Below are 14,138 nucleotides of genomic sequence, written 5' to 3'. Positions count from 1 at the left end.
TGAGGGTTAGTGTTTGCCTATTTATTTTGAGACAGAGTCTCGCTCTGTGGCCCTGGGTAGAGTGCTGTGGAGTCACAGGTTATAGCAACCTCAAACTCTTGGGGCTTAAGTGATCCTGTTGCCTCAGCCTCTGGAGCAGCTGGGACTACAGGTGCCCGCCACAACACCTGGCTAGTTTTTCTGTTTTTAGTAGAGATGGGGGGTCTTTCTCTTGGTCAGTCTGGTCTTAAATTCCTAAGCTTGAGCAACCCACCCACCATGGCTTCCCAGAGTGCTAGGATTATAGGTATGAGCCATCGCACCCAGCCCAAACTCTTAAATCTTTAATGATAACCATTTTTTTCTTACCTGCCTGTATTAATCAAGTTTCTCCAGACTCACAGAACATATACATGTATATGTCAATTATAAGGAATTGGTTCATGCAAATATGGAAGCTGATAAGTCCCAAGATTTGCAGAGTAAGTCAGAAGGCTGGAGGACTGATGGTGCAGTTTCAGCACATGCATAAAGGCCCGAGGACCAGGAGAACTGATGGTGCAGTGAAGGTCTTTCATCCTGGTCTGAAGGATGAAAGAGCTGCTGATCAGTTTGAGTCCAAAGGTAGGAAAAGTCAGAATTCTACTTGGAAGGGGGTCAGGCAAGAAGCGTTCTTTCACCCCAGGGTGGGGTGGGGTGGGTGTGTCATTCTTTTTGTTAGTCATGCCTTTAACTGATTGGATGAGAACAACTTGTATTAGGAAGGGCGATTGCTTCACTTGCTTACTGTTTTAATTTTTAGTGGGGTGGCAGGGCGGTGGGCACGGCTCCTGCCTGTAATCCCAGAACTCTGGGAGGCCAAAGTGGGAGGATTGCATGAGCTCAGGAGTTGAAGACCAGCCAGAGACCCTGACTCTACTAAAAAAAAAAAAAAAAAAGAAAAACTAGCCAGGTGTTGTGGTGGGCACATGTAGTCACAGGTACTCAGGAAGCTGAGGCAGGAGGATCACTTGAGTCTAGGTGTTTGAGGTTTCTGTGAGCTAGGCTAAAGCCACTGCATTCTTTTTTGTTTGTTTGTTTGTAGAGACAGTCTCACTTTATGGCCCTCCGTAGAGTGCCGTGGCATCACACAGCTCACAGCAACCTCCAACTCCTGAAGCTACTGCATTCTAACCTGGGCAACAGAGGAGAGACTCTTGTCACCCTGGGTAGAGTATAATTAATATACTTTTTCTTTTCTTTTTTTTGTCACCCTCAGTAGAGTACTGTGCTATCATAGTTCACAGCAACCTCAAAACCTCAAACTCTTGGGCTCAAGTGATTCTCTTGTCTCAGCATTCCAAGTAGCTGGAGATACAGGTGCCCACTACAATGCCCGGTCACAGGCTGGTCTCCAACCTGTGAGCTCAAGCATCCCACACTTATGCCTCCCAGAGTGCTAGGATTACAGGCGTGAGCCACCATGCCCAGCCCTAATATACTGTTCCTTTTTGTTTGTTTGTTTGTTTGTTTGTTTTTGGCCAGGGCTGGTTTTGAACCCGCCACCTCTGGCATATGGGACCGGCGCCCTACTCCTTGAACCACAGGCGCTGCCCTGTTTTTTTTTTTTTCTGAGACAGAGTCTCACTTTGTCACCCTTGGTAGAATGCCGTGGCATCACAGCTCACAGCAACTTCCAACTCTTGGACTCAAGCAATTCTCTTGCCTCAGCCTCCTGAGTACCTGGGATTACAGGCACCAGCTATAATGCCTGGCTATTTTTAGAGACCAGGTCTCGCTCTCAAACTCTTAGGCTCAAGTGATTCTCTTGCCTCAGCCTCCCAAGTAGCTGGAGATACAGGTGCCCAGTCACAGGCCGGTCTCCAACCTGTGAGCTCAGGCAATCCACCTGCCTCAGCCTCCCAAGTGCTAGGATTACAGGTGTGAGCCACTGGGCCAGGCTACCTAATGTACTCTTTTTTTTTTTTGAGACAGAGTCTCAAGCTTTTGCCCTGGGTAGAGTGCTATGGCATCACAGGTCACAGCAACCTCCAATTCTTGGGCGTAAGCGATTCTCTTGCCTCAGCCTCCCAAGTAGCTGGGACTATAGGCGTCCACAGTGCCTGGCTATTTTATTGTTGTTGTTGTTGCAGTTGTCATTGTTATTTTAGCTGGCCTGGGCTGGGTTTGAACCCGCCAGCCTTGGTGTATGTGGCTGGCACCCTACCCACTGAGTTATGGGCACTGCCTGAACTCTTTTTTTTTTGGTAGAGACAGAGTCTCACTTTATGGCCCTCAGTAGAGTGCCATGGCCTCGCACAGCTCACAGCAATCTCCAACTCCTGGGCTTAAGCGATTCTCTTGCCTCAGCCTCCCGAGCAGCTGGGACTACAGGCGCCCGCCACAACGCCCGGCTATCTTTTGGTTGCAGTTTGGCCGGGGCTGGGCTTGAACCTGCCACCCTCGGTATATGGGGCAGGCGCCTTACCGACTGAGCCACAGGCACCGCCCCTGAACTCTTAATATACTTACTATCTTCTCACCTCAGCCTTCAAAAGTGCTGGGATCACAGGCATGAGCTACTGCACCCAGCAGGGAGTTAACAGCAATTAAATCATTTGGGATCATCTTTTTCCTTTGTTCATTCGTTTGTGGGTACTAATTGTCTCATTGGGGATCATCTTTTTCCTTTGTTTGTTCGTTTGTGGGTACTAATTGTCTCATTGAAATGCCAGCTTGGTCTTGGTCACTGCTGTTGTCTTGTGCCTAAGACAGTGTTTTCAAAGAAGGCCGTCAAAAAGAGGTGTAGAGTGTTTAGGAAGGGTAGTCTGGGGAGGGAGGAGAATGCAGGTGAGTGGGTTGAGAAGAAAATGGGGAAGGACAGGTGGTGCCTGTGGCTCAGTGAGTAGGGTGGCGGGTTCAAACCCGGCCCCGGCCAAACTGCAACAAAAAATAGCCGGGCCTTGTGGAGGGCGCCTGTAGTCCCAGCTACTCTGGAAGTTGAGGCAAGAGAATCATCTAAGCCCAAGAGCTGGAGGTTTCTGTGAGCTGTGATGCTACGGCACTCTGCCGAGGGCGACAAAGTGAGACTGTCTCTAAAAAAAAGGAATGGGGAAGGAGAAAGAAGGGATAGCAAGTAAATTCCACTCTTTCAATTACTAGAGTAAGGAGTTAGGCTATAAGCAGAGAAGAGATAGGGAAGTACCTAGTTGTTTGTTTCTAGAGATGAGGGTGTGTTGAATGCTGAGGAGGAGGGCTTGGAGAGAGGTTGACCACACAGAAGAAGGAGGTAACTGATGGCCTAAGGCTCTAAAGAAGGCAGGAGGGTGGGACCCTTCCCTGGGGATATTAGACTTAGCTCAGAGGGGTGCATTCTGTGTCTTATTATTTGCATTTGTCATACCGCCAAACTCAAACTTTGGCACATGGCTGCCATCTAAAAGTACTTGTCTTTTTCTCTTCACAAAGCGTCCTTGTGTGCTGTCTTCAGAATTGCCTGATGCAGGTGCATGTCCAAGATGCTGCAGATGGAGCTTGGCCCGGCGCAGGGGATGGGCCTTGCCAGTGGCAAGCTCTATAAAGTGGGGCGTCCTCCAATCTGTGCGTGCTACGGAGAGGGTGTATCTTCAAACTCGGGGGCCTCCTTCACACCCCATCATGGTGACTCCTCCAGGTGCTGTATGGCCCAGCCATCACTCTGGCTGCATCCCTCTGGACTCTTTGCTGTCCCCTGCCTTGGAGCAGCAGAGGCCGTGGCTGTGAGGGCTGGCACCAACCTAGGTGGCCGGTGGGCTAGTTCTGCACATTCTGCATATTTTGCATTTTCTCCACATACACTGAGCTTCAAGGAGAACCCCAGACAGCTCATGATAACCTGCATCCTGCAGGTGTATGACGGGGAACCATGCGCTGTCCCTAAATTCCAGGGAGCTGGTGCTGCTAACCTGACTTGTGACTCTGTTTTCAACTACCACCTCAAGGTCCCACAGGGGCGATGGCTGTGCACCACCGCCCAGCTTGCTGGTGGTGACCTGGTGCCAGTGCTGAGTCTTTCCTGCCCTTTGGCCCTGGACTACCAGGGAGGAGAGTGTCCAGCTAGATCTGCCATGAGCCGCCCTCAGCCCCCTCATCTCATCTTGGCCCCCTGTCCCAAGCTGCCTGATGACATCCCCTTTATTCAGCTGCAGCTCTTACTAGTCAGCCTGCTAGTCAAGGTACAGGAGTACTCAAAGCCATCACACAGGCCTGGTGGAGCCAGGCTGCACCAGGCTCAGGCTGGCTCCTCTGCCACTATGCAGGGAGGAGGGTCCTGGAGCTGTGCAAGGAAGGGGGACAAACCCCACCTCAGCTGACCGGGCCCAAGGGAGGAGCTGCCCACACCACAGCCAGGGCTGGGAGGCCAGGTTCCAGTAGAGTTGGGGTCAGGCAAGCCAGTACCTTGCTTATGGGTGAGCCATAGTGTGACAACCATGTTCAAAGGCCCCAGAAGAAGCATGTCCTTGCTTGCACCTACCCCAGTAGATTTCACTGGCCAGAGCCAATGGGAGGAGGAAACGCTATTGGCCACTTGTCACAGTCTGGGTGCAGTGACTCCTCTGGAGGAAGCAAGAGCCTGCCAAGCACAGTGTGGGACAGCTAACGCGAGTGGGCACTACAGTGCGCCCACTCCTCTGCCACACAGAACCCCAAAGCACTGTAGGCCCAGCAGGAGACCCCAGGGCCCATGACAATGAAAGGCTGAAATTTATGTATTTATTTATTTATTTTGTAGAGACAGAGTCTCACTTTACCGCCCTCGGTAGAGTGCCATGACGTCACACAGCTCACAGCAACCTCCAGCTCTTGGGCTTCCGCGATTCTCTTGCCTCAGTCTCCTGAGCAGCTGGGACTACAGGCGCCCTCCACAACGCCTGGCTATTTTTTTGTTGCAGAAAGGCTGAAATTTAGCTCAGAACTTTTAAAAAATTCTTTCAGGATAGGTGCCACTTGGAATTTATTCCTCTTTGTGAAGGTTGTCCTCATGGCCAAGTTTTGGGGTTTTTTGTTTGTTTTGTTTTTGCTATGCTTTCCCCTTTGGAAGTAATTATTTTGTTTGCTATTTTATGAGCAGCCAGTCTCTCCAAGTGGGTCTAGTTTCTCTAGAGTGACCTCAGGCCATTCTGGGCCTGGGTTCAGGGTGTGTTTAGGCAGAGTCACAGGAAACAACTCCATGAGGACAGAGCCCTGGTGGTTGTGGCTCCACAACCCAGGTGCTGGGTACACAGGATCACTCATTAAATGGCTGATGGCATTAAAAAAAAAAAAAAAGTACTTGTTAAAATGCAATGATCTGGCGGTGCCCATAGCTCAGTGGGTAGGGCGCTGGCCACATACACTGAGGCTGGCGGGTTCGAATCCAGCCTGGGCCAATTAAAACAACAAAACGACAACTGCAACAAAATAAAATGGGTGCCTGTGGTCCCAGCTATCTGGGAAGCTGAGGCAAGAGAGTTACTTACGCCTAGGAGTTTGAGGTTGCTGTGAGCTGTGATGCTACAGCACTCTACCCAGGGCAACAGCTTGAGACTCTGTCTCAAAAAAAAAAATGCAATGGGCGGCACCTGTGGCTCAGTGAGTAGGGCGCCGGCCCCATCTGCTGAGGGTGGTGGGTTCAAACCCAGCCTGGCCAAACTGTAACAACAACAACAACAAAAAAAAACAACGCAATGATCTTTCCCAGCAATATGCTGAATTTATACTATGTGCCCAGCACTGTGTCCATTAGCCATTCAGTCCTCACATCCAGACTGCGATTTTGTTTTTATTTATTTATTTTTTGAGACAGAGCCTCAAGCTGTCGCCCTGGATAGAGTGTGGTGGCATCACAGCTCACAGCAACCTCCAACTCTTGGGCTGAAGAGATTCTCTTGCTTCAGCCTCCCAAGTAGCTGGGACTACAGGTGCTTGCCCAACGCCCGGCTATGTTTTGGTTGTAGTTGTCACTGTTTGGTGGCCCGGGCTGGATTCGAACCCGCCAGCTCTGGTGTATGTGGCTGGCGCCCCAGCCGCTTAAGCTATAGGCGTCAGGCCATGCCTGTGATTTCAGTTCCACTGTTGGCTTTGCTTTACTGATAAGGAAACCAAGACTGGGAAAGATTAATAACTAAAACAAAAACTTGAGCCCAAGTTTATATGATTCAAAAGCTTTCAAATTTTTATTTTGTTTCATTTATTTATTATTTTATTTTATTTTTCTTTAGAGACAGTCTCACTTTGTTGCCCGCAGTAGAGTGCAATGGCATCACAGCTCACAGCAACCACCAGCTCTGGGCTTAGGTGATTCTCTTGCCTCAGCCTCCCCAGTAGCTGGGACCACAGGTGCCCGCCACAGCACCCAGCTATTTTTTGTTGCAGTTGTCTCCGGTTTTAGCTGGCTGGGGCCGGGTTTGAACCTACCACCCTTGTTATGTGGGGCCAGCACCCTAACCACTGAGCCACAGGCGCTGCCCAGAACATTTTCATCATTGTTGAAAGAAGTCCCATAATCTTTAGCTATTGCTCACCTATTGCTGCATCCTTACCTGCCTAGCTCTAAGTGACCACTAATCTACTTTCTGTCTCTGTAGATTTCCTTTTTTCTGAGACAGAGCCTCAAGCTGTCATCCTGGGTAGAGTGCTGTGGCATCACAGCTCACAGCAACCTCCAACTCCTGGGCTTAAGCCATTCTCCTGCCTCTGCCTCCCAAGTAGCCAGGACTACAGGCGCCTGCCACAACGCCCGGCTATTTTTTGGTCGCAGCTGTCATTATTGTTTGGCAGGCCCAGGCTAGATTTGAACCTGCCAGCTCAGGTGTATGTGGCTAGCGCCTTAGCCGCTTGAGCCACAGGCGCCAAGCCACTCTGTAGATTTCCTATTGTGGACTTTCATGTGAATGAGATCATATAATATGTGAACTTTGATGTCTGGCTCTTTCATTTAGCATACTTTTTTTTTTTGTTTGTTTTTTGCAGTTTTTGGCTGGGGCTGGGTTTGAACCCACCACCTCCAGCATATGGGGCAGGCACCCTACCCCTTTGAGCCACAGGTGCCACCCAGCACAACTTTTTTTTTTTGAGACAGAGTCTCATTTTGTTGCCCCCAGTAGAGTGCCATGGTGTCATAGCTCACAGTAACCTCAGACTCTTAAGCTCAAGTGATTCTCTTGCTTCAGCCTCCCGAATAGCTGGGATTACAGTAGCCTGCCACAATGCTTGGCTATTTTTTTATTTTTTATGTTTTTAGAGACAGAGTCTCACATTATCACCCTTGGTAGAGTGTGGTGATGTCACAGCTCACAGCAACCTCCCAACTCCTGGGCCTAGGCGATCCTCTTGCCTTCGCCTCTCCAGTAGCTGGGACTACAGGTGCCTACTATTTTTTTGTTGCAGTTTGGCCGGTGCCGGGTTTGAAATTGCCACCCTCGGTATATGGGGCCAGTGCCCTACCCACTGAACCACAGCTGCCACCCATGCTTGTTAGAGACATGGTATTGCTCTAGCTCAGGCTAGTCTCGAACTTATGAGCTCAAGCAATCCACCTGCCTTGGCCTTCTGGAGTGCTAGGATTACAGGCGTGAGCCACCTCCCGCAGCCTAGCATAATTTTTTTAAGGTTCATCCTTTTTATAGCATGTATTACTGCTTCATTCCTTTTTGTGGCTGAATAATATTCCATTGCATGCCACACTACACTTTGTTTATTCACTCATGTTGATGTGCATTTGGGCTATTTCTACCTTTTGGCCATTATGAATAATGCTGCTATAAACATTCATGTCCAAATTTTTGTGTGGGCATATATTTTTATTTATCTTTTTCTTTTTTCTTTATTTTTTTTTTTTTTTTTTTTTTTTTAATTTGGCCGGGGCTGGGTTTGAACCCGCCACCTCCGGCATATGGGACCGGCACCCTACCCGCTGAGCCACAGGCACTGCCCTTCTTTATTTTTTTTTGAGACAGAGTCTCATTATGTCACCCTTGGTAGAGTGCTATGGTGTCACAGCTCACAGCAACCTCCAACTCTTGGGCTTAAGCAATTCTCTTGCCCCAGCCTCCCAAGTAGCTGGGACTATAGGCGCACACCACAACGCCTGGCTATTTTTCTGTTGCAGTTGTCATTGTTGTTTAGCTGGCCCAGGCTGTATTCAAACCACCAGCCAACACTGTAACCACTGTGCTACCAGCACCCAGCCTCATTTATCTTTTTTATTTTATTTTTTAGAGGCAGAGTCTCATTTTGTCGCCCTTGGTAGAGTGCTGTGGCATAACAGCTCACAGCAACCTCCAGCTCTTGGGCTTAGGCAATTTTCTTGCCTTAGCCTTCCTAGTAGCTGGGACTACAGGCAACCACTACAATACCCAGCTATTTTTTTGTTGCAGTTTGGCTGGGGTATATGGGGCCAGCGCCCTACTCACTGAGCCACAGGCACCCCCCCCCTTTTTTTTTTTTTTCTGAGACAGAGTCTCACTATGTTATCCTGGGTAGAGTGCTATGGCGTCACATCTCACGGCAACCTCAAACTCTTAGGTTTAGGCAATTCTCTCGCCTCAGCCTCCCAAGTAGCTGGGGCTATAGACATCAGACGTTGGCCTGTTTTTTTTGTTGCAGCTGTCACTGTTGTTTAGCAGGCCCGGGCCAGGCTCAAACCCGCCAGCCTCTGTGTATGTGGTGTCCTACTCACTGAGCTACAGGCGCTGAGCCAAAACCTTTTAATTTTTATGCTGTATTGCTTCAAACTTAATAAAATTGTATTCAACATAACCATTTTATGGGCCAGAAAATTGTATAATAAGTTAGAAAAGAGACTCATGAAAATGCTTAATATAAATAAGGGTCTTCCCTTGGAGGAAATTTCAGCTAACAGAAAGATATAGATTATAAGTAACACCCGCCTTCCTTTCCCCTTGGGATGGGTGCGGTTACCAGAGGTGCAGATTATTATCATCACCAGGCTCACAATGATTGAGCATTTACTTGGTGCCAGGATCCTGCTAAATACTTTGCACAGTTGTCTAAGTTAATCTTCACAACAGCCCTGTGTGGCAGAAACTCTTTAGTTAAAATTGCGGGAAGTAGGGGCAGCGCCTGTGGCTCAGTGAGTAGGGCACCGGCCCCATATGCCGAGGGTGGCGGGTTCAAACCCAGCCCCGGCCAAACTGCAACAAAAAAATAGCCGGGTGCTATGGCGGGCACCTGTAGTCCCAGCTACTTGGGAGGCTGAGGCAAGAGAATCGCTTAAGCCCAGGAGCTGGAGGTTGCTGTGAGTTGTGTGATGCCACGGCACTCTACCAAGGGCCATAAAGTGAGACTCTGTCTCTACAAAAAAAAAAAAAAATTGCGGGAAGTGGGGTGGCACCTGTGGCTAAGTGGGTAGGGAGCTGGCCCCATATACCGAGGGTGGTGGGTTCAAACCCAGCCCCGGCCGAACTGCAACAAAAAAATAGCCGGGCATTGTGGTGGGCGCCTGTAGTCCCAGCTACTCGGGAGGCTGAGGCGAGAGAATCTCTTAAGCCTAAGAGTTTGAGGTTACTGTGAGCAGTGATGCCACAGCACTCCACCCAGGGTGACTGCTTGAGACTCTGTCTCAAAAAAAAGAAAAAAATTGCAGGAGTTGTCCGAGGTACCTAGGTGGCCAGTGGCAGAGCTGGATTTGGATTCAGGAATCTGCTGAGGTGTCTACATGGGAAAGCCAGACGAATACAAAGGACTGTCAAAGAGCAGGATAAGGGATGCAAATGGAATATGATAAGAAACGGGAAGGGTAATGATTGTTCAACTCTCATTCTGCAAAAATCCGGAGTGTAACGCGGCCTCTGCTGGGAAGTGGAAGAACAAATACCTCAGGAATAGTTGTGAAATCCAATTTGGAATATCTTCCAGGAGAGGTAAGGTGTCAGGCAGAGGCAGCAAACGCAGAGGCCCCAGCTCTGACAAGAGACACTGCTTACAGCAGAAGCAAACCCGTCTGGAACCACTGTGTCAGCTAGCAGAGGGAGTCCTCACTTAGCCTTGTCCACAGTCAATTGGAAAAGTGACTGTAAGTGAAATAAAGTATAATGACACCAATTTTCCCATAGGCTAATTGATACAAAGAGTCAAGTTCCTACCACATATTTGTGGTTACAGAAACATCACCAGACTTCTAAATAAAGACCCCCAACACTGTGCAGGACACAATTATAAGAGGGACTTGACCTAACAAATGCAATCAATGTAACCTAGTTCTTTGTACCCTCAATGAATCCCCAACAATAATTCCCTCATGGAGTCATCCCAAAGGAGCTGTCTTTTTGAAATATGACAGTAGTTGGCACATCTTTTGGTACAGGACACAACTACAAGAAGGAATCTGTGTAACATATTCAAATATTGTAAACCAGTTGTTTGTACCCTCACGTTAACATGAAATTAAAAAAAAAAGGCTTGGCGCTTGTAGCTCAAGCGGCTAAGGCGCCAGCCACATACACCAGAGCTGGCGGGTTCGAATCCAGCCCGGGCCCACCAAACAACAATGACGGCTGCAACCAAAAATAAAAAAAAGAAATAGCCGAGGAGGCTCCCATGGCTCAGTGAGTAGGGTGCCGGCCCCATATACCAAGGGTGGCGGGTTCAAACCTGGCCGTGGCCAAACAGCAACAACAACAAAAAATAGCCGGGTGTTGTGGTGGGCGCCTGTAGTCCCAGCTACTGGGGAGGCTGAGGCAAGAGAATTGCCTAAGCCCAAGAGCTGGAGGTTGCTATGAGCTGTGATGCAGTGGCACTGTACCGAGGGTGACAAAGTAAGACTGACTCTATCTTTTAAAAAAAAAAAATAGCCAGGCATTGTGGCAGGCACCTGTAGTCGCAGCCTATGGGAGGCTGAGGCAAGAGAATCACTTAAACCCAGGAGTTGGAGGTTGCTATGAGCTGTGATGCCACGGCACTCTACCCAGGGCAACAGCTTGAGGTTCTGTATCAAAAATAAACAAATAAATAAATAAAAGGTGGGGGAAAAAAGGAATCTCAAGCCAAAGTTAAAGATTATTTATTTAGGGCAGCGCCCGTGGTTCAAAGGAGTAGGGCGCCGGCCCCATGTGCCGGAGGTGGAGGGTTCAAACCCAGCTCTGGCCAGAAACTGCAAAAAACAAAAACAAAAACAAAAAAAACAAAAGATTATTTATTTATTTGTTTATTTGAGACAGAGTCTCACTGTGTAGCCCTCAGTAGAGTGCTGTTGCGTCACAGCTCACAGCAACCTCAAATTCTTGGACTTAAGCGATTCTCTTGCCTCAGCCTTCCAAGTAGCTGGGACTATAGGTGCACGCCACAGAGCCCGGCTATTTCGTTATTGTAGTTGTTGTTTAGCATGCCCAGGCCTGGTTTGAACCCACCATCCTTGGTGTATGTGGCTGGCCCTAGCCACTGAGCTACAGGCACTGAGCTCCAAAGAAAAAAAAATTTTTTTTTTTTTTGTGGTTTTTGGCCAGGGCTGGGTTTGAACCCGCCACCTCTGGCATATGGGACCGGTGCCCTACTCCTTGAGCCACAGGCGTCACCCTAAAATTTTACGGTTTTTTTTTTGGGCAGAGCTGGGTTTGAACCCACCACCTCCAGTATATGGGGCCGGCGCCTTACGGACTGAGCCACAGGCGCCGCCCCAAAGAAAATTTTTTTTTTTTTTTTTTTGTAGAGACAGAGTTTCACTTTATGGCCCTCAGTAGAGTGCTGTGGCCTCACACAGCTCACAGCAACCTCCAACTCCTGGGCTTAAGCGATTCTCTTGCTCAGCCTCCCAAGTAGCTGGGACTACAGGCGCCCGCCACAACGCCCGGCTATTTTTTTGTTGCAGTTTGGCCGGGGCCGGGTTTGAACCCGCCACCCTGGGTATATGGGGCCGGCGCCTTACCGACTGAGCCACAGGTGCCACCCCACAAAGAAAATTTTTTTTTTTTTAGGTTTTTTTTTTTTTGGTTGCAGTTTGGCAGGGGCTGGGTTTGAACCCGCCACCTTCGGTATATGGGGCCAGCGCCCTGCTCACTGAGCCACAGGCGCTGCCCACAAAGAAAATTTTAATAATATGAATTATCTCTTCTTCCCCACACAACCAATAATGCATCTATTTTGTGTATCTGGATTTTCAAGCTTCTAGTTTCTTTAATCTTATAATTGCAGTGCTGCAAGAGGGTCTTTACCTAACAATTGCAATCAGTGTAACCTGGCTTATTGTACCCTCAATGAATCCCCAACAATAAAAACAATAATAATAATAATTGCAGTGCTTTATTAAGAACTGTGGTGCTCAAGCGGCTAAGGCGCCAGCAACATACACCTTAGCTGGTGGGTTCGAATCCAGCCCAGGCCTGCCAAACAACAATGATGGCTGCAACCAAAAAATAGCTTGGCGTTGTGGCAGGCGCCTGTAGTCCCAGCTACTTGGGAGGCAGAGGCAGGAGAATCGCTTGAGCCCAGGAGTTGGAGGTTGCTGTGAGCTGTGATGCCATGGCACTCTACCCAGGGTGACAGCTTGAGGCTCTGTCTCAAAAAAAAAGTGGTAAAATATATATAATATGAAATTAACTATTTTAGCCATTTTTTTTTTTGTAGAGACAGAGTCTTACTGTACTGCCCTCGGGTAGAGTGCCGTGGCGTCACACGGCTCACAGCAACCTCTAACTCTTGGGCTTACGCGATTCTCTTGCCTCAGCCTCCCGAGCAGCTGGAACCACAGGCACCCGCCATAACGCCTGGCTATGTTTTTGTTGCAGTTTGGCCGGGGCTGGGTTTGAACCCGCCACCCTCGGCATATGGGGCCAGCGCCCTACTCACTGAGCTATAGGCGCCACCCCTATTTTAGCCACTTTTAAGTGTATAGTTCAGTAGCAGGAAGCAATTCACCCCATTGTGAATTCACCACCCTCCATCTTGCAAAATGCAACTCTGTACGAATTAAACAGGCACTTCCTGTTCTCTCCTTCCCCTAATCCCTGGCAACTACCATTCTACTGTATCTATGGATTTGACTATTCTAGGTAGCTCATATGAGTGGAATAATACAATGTTAGTCCTTTAGCGTCTGGCTTATTTCACTTAACATAATGTCTTTAAGGTTCATCCAGGTTGTGGCATGTGTCAGAACTTCCTCTTTACAGCTGAATACTATTCCATTGTATGTACATACTCCATTTTATCTCTTCATTTTTTGGTGGATATTTGGGCTGTTTCCACCTTTTGACTATCATGAATAATGGTACTATAAATACCATTTCTACAGATTTCTGGTACAGATTTCTATCTGAGGCCAGGCGAAGTGGCTCACATCTGTAATCCTAGCACTCTGGGAGGCCGAGGCAGGAGGATCAAGACCACCTGAAGCAAGAATGAGACCCTGTCTCTACTAAAAAATAGAAAAACTAGCTGTGCAGGTTGTGGCCAGGCACTCTTGGGAGGCTGAGGCAGGAGGATCACTTGAGCCCAAGAGTTTGAGTTTGTTGGGCGCTAGGCTGAGGCCATGGCACTCTAGCCTGGGCAACAGAGTGACTCTCTGTCTCAAAAAAAAAAAAAAAATCGATTTGACTGCCTGCTTTCAATTTTTTGTGAATATACCCAGAAGTGGAACTGCTGTACATACGATGTAATAGTATCTGGATCATACAGAAATTCTATGTTTAATTTTAATCGTGAGATTTTTTAGCAGTTATAAAATCATAAGGTTCTATAAACATTACAAGGGGAGAAACTTTTATAATCCCTTTCCTTGAATGGTGCTAAAAATCCCTTCTCTGGGTATAAATTCAACTGGTGATGCAATGGGAAACTAGAACAGAAAGTGCTGTGTCCCCCCAAGAGAGGGGGCTCTCCCCAGTCAGACTGCAAGTGCTGGGCCCTGGCTGAGGCCCTACTCTGGCGATGATACTGGCCAGGGACACTGAGTTCTGCTGATGAGAGGGGCCCCCAGATATTGTACCTGTGTCTGCTCACACACCACCTCCCAGCTGATGAGAAAGGGTGAGGGTAAGTTTCAGAGAAAAGGGGGCACCTTTCTGTGAGTATTGATTAGCCAGGAGTTAGGGCAGTGGCTTTCTTTTTTCTTTTTTTGAGACAGAGTCTTACTTTGTCACCCTTGGTAAAATGCTGTGGCGTCATAGCTCACAGCAACCTCCAGCTCTTGGGCTTAGCCTCAGCCT

Source organism: Nycticebus coucang, chromosome 10 (genome assembly GCF_027406575.1).
Source record: "Nycticebus coucang isolate mNycCou1 chromosome 10, mNycCou1.pri, whole genome shotgun sequence".
Lineage (NCBI taxonomy): Eukaryota > Metazoa > Chordata > Mammalia > Primates > Lorisidae > Nycticebus > Nycticebus coucang.
Note: the sequence above shows the minus strand (reverse complement) of the source record.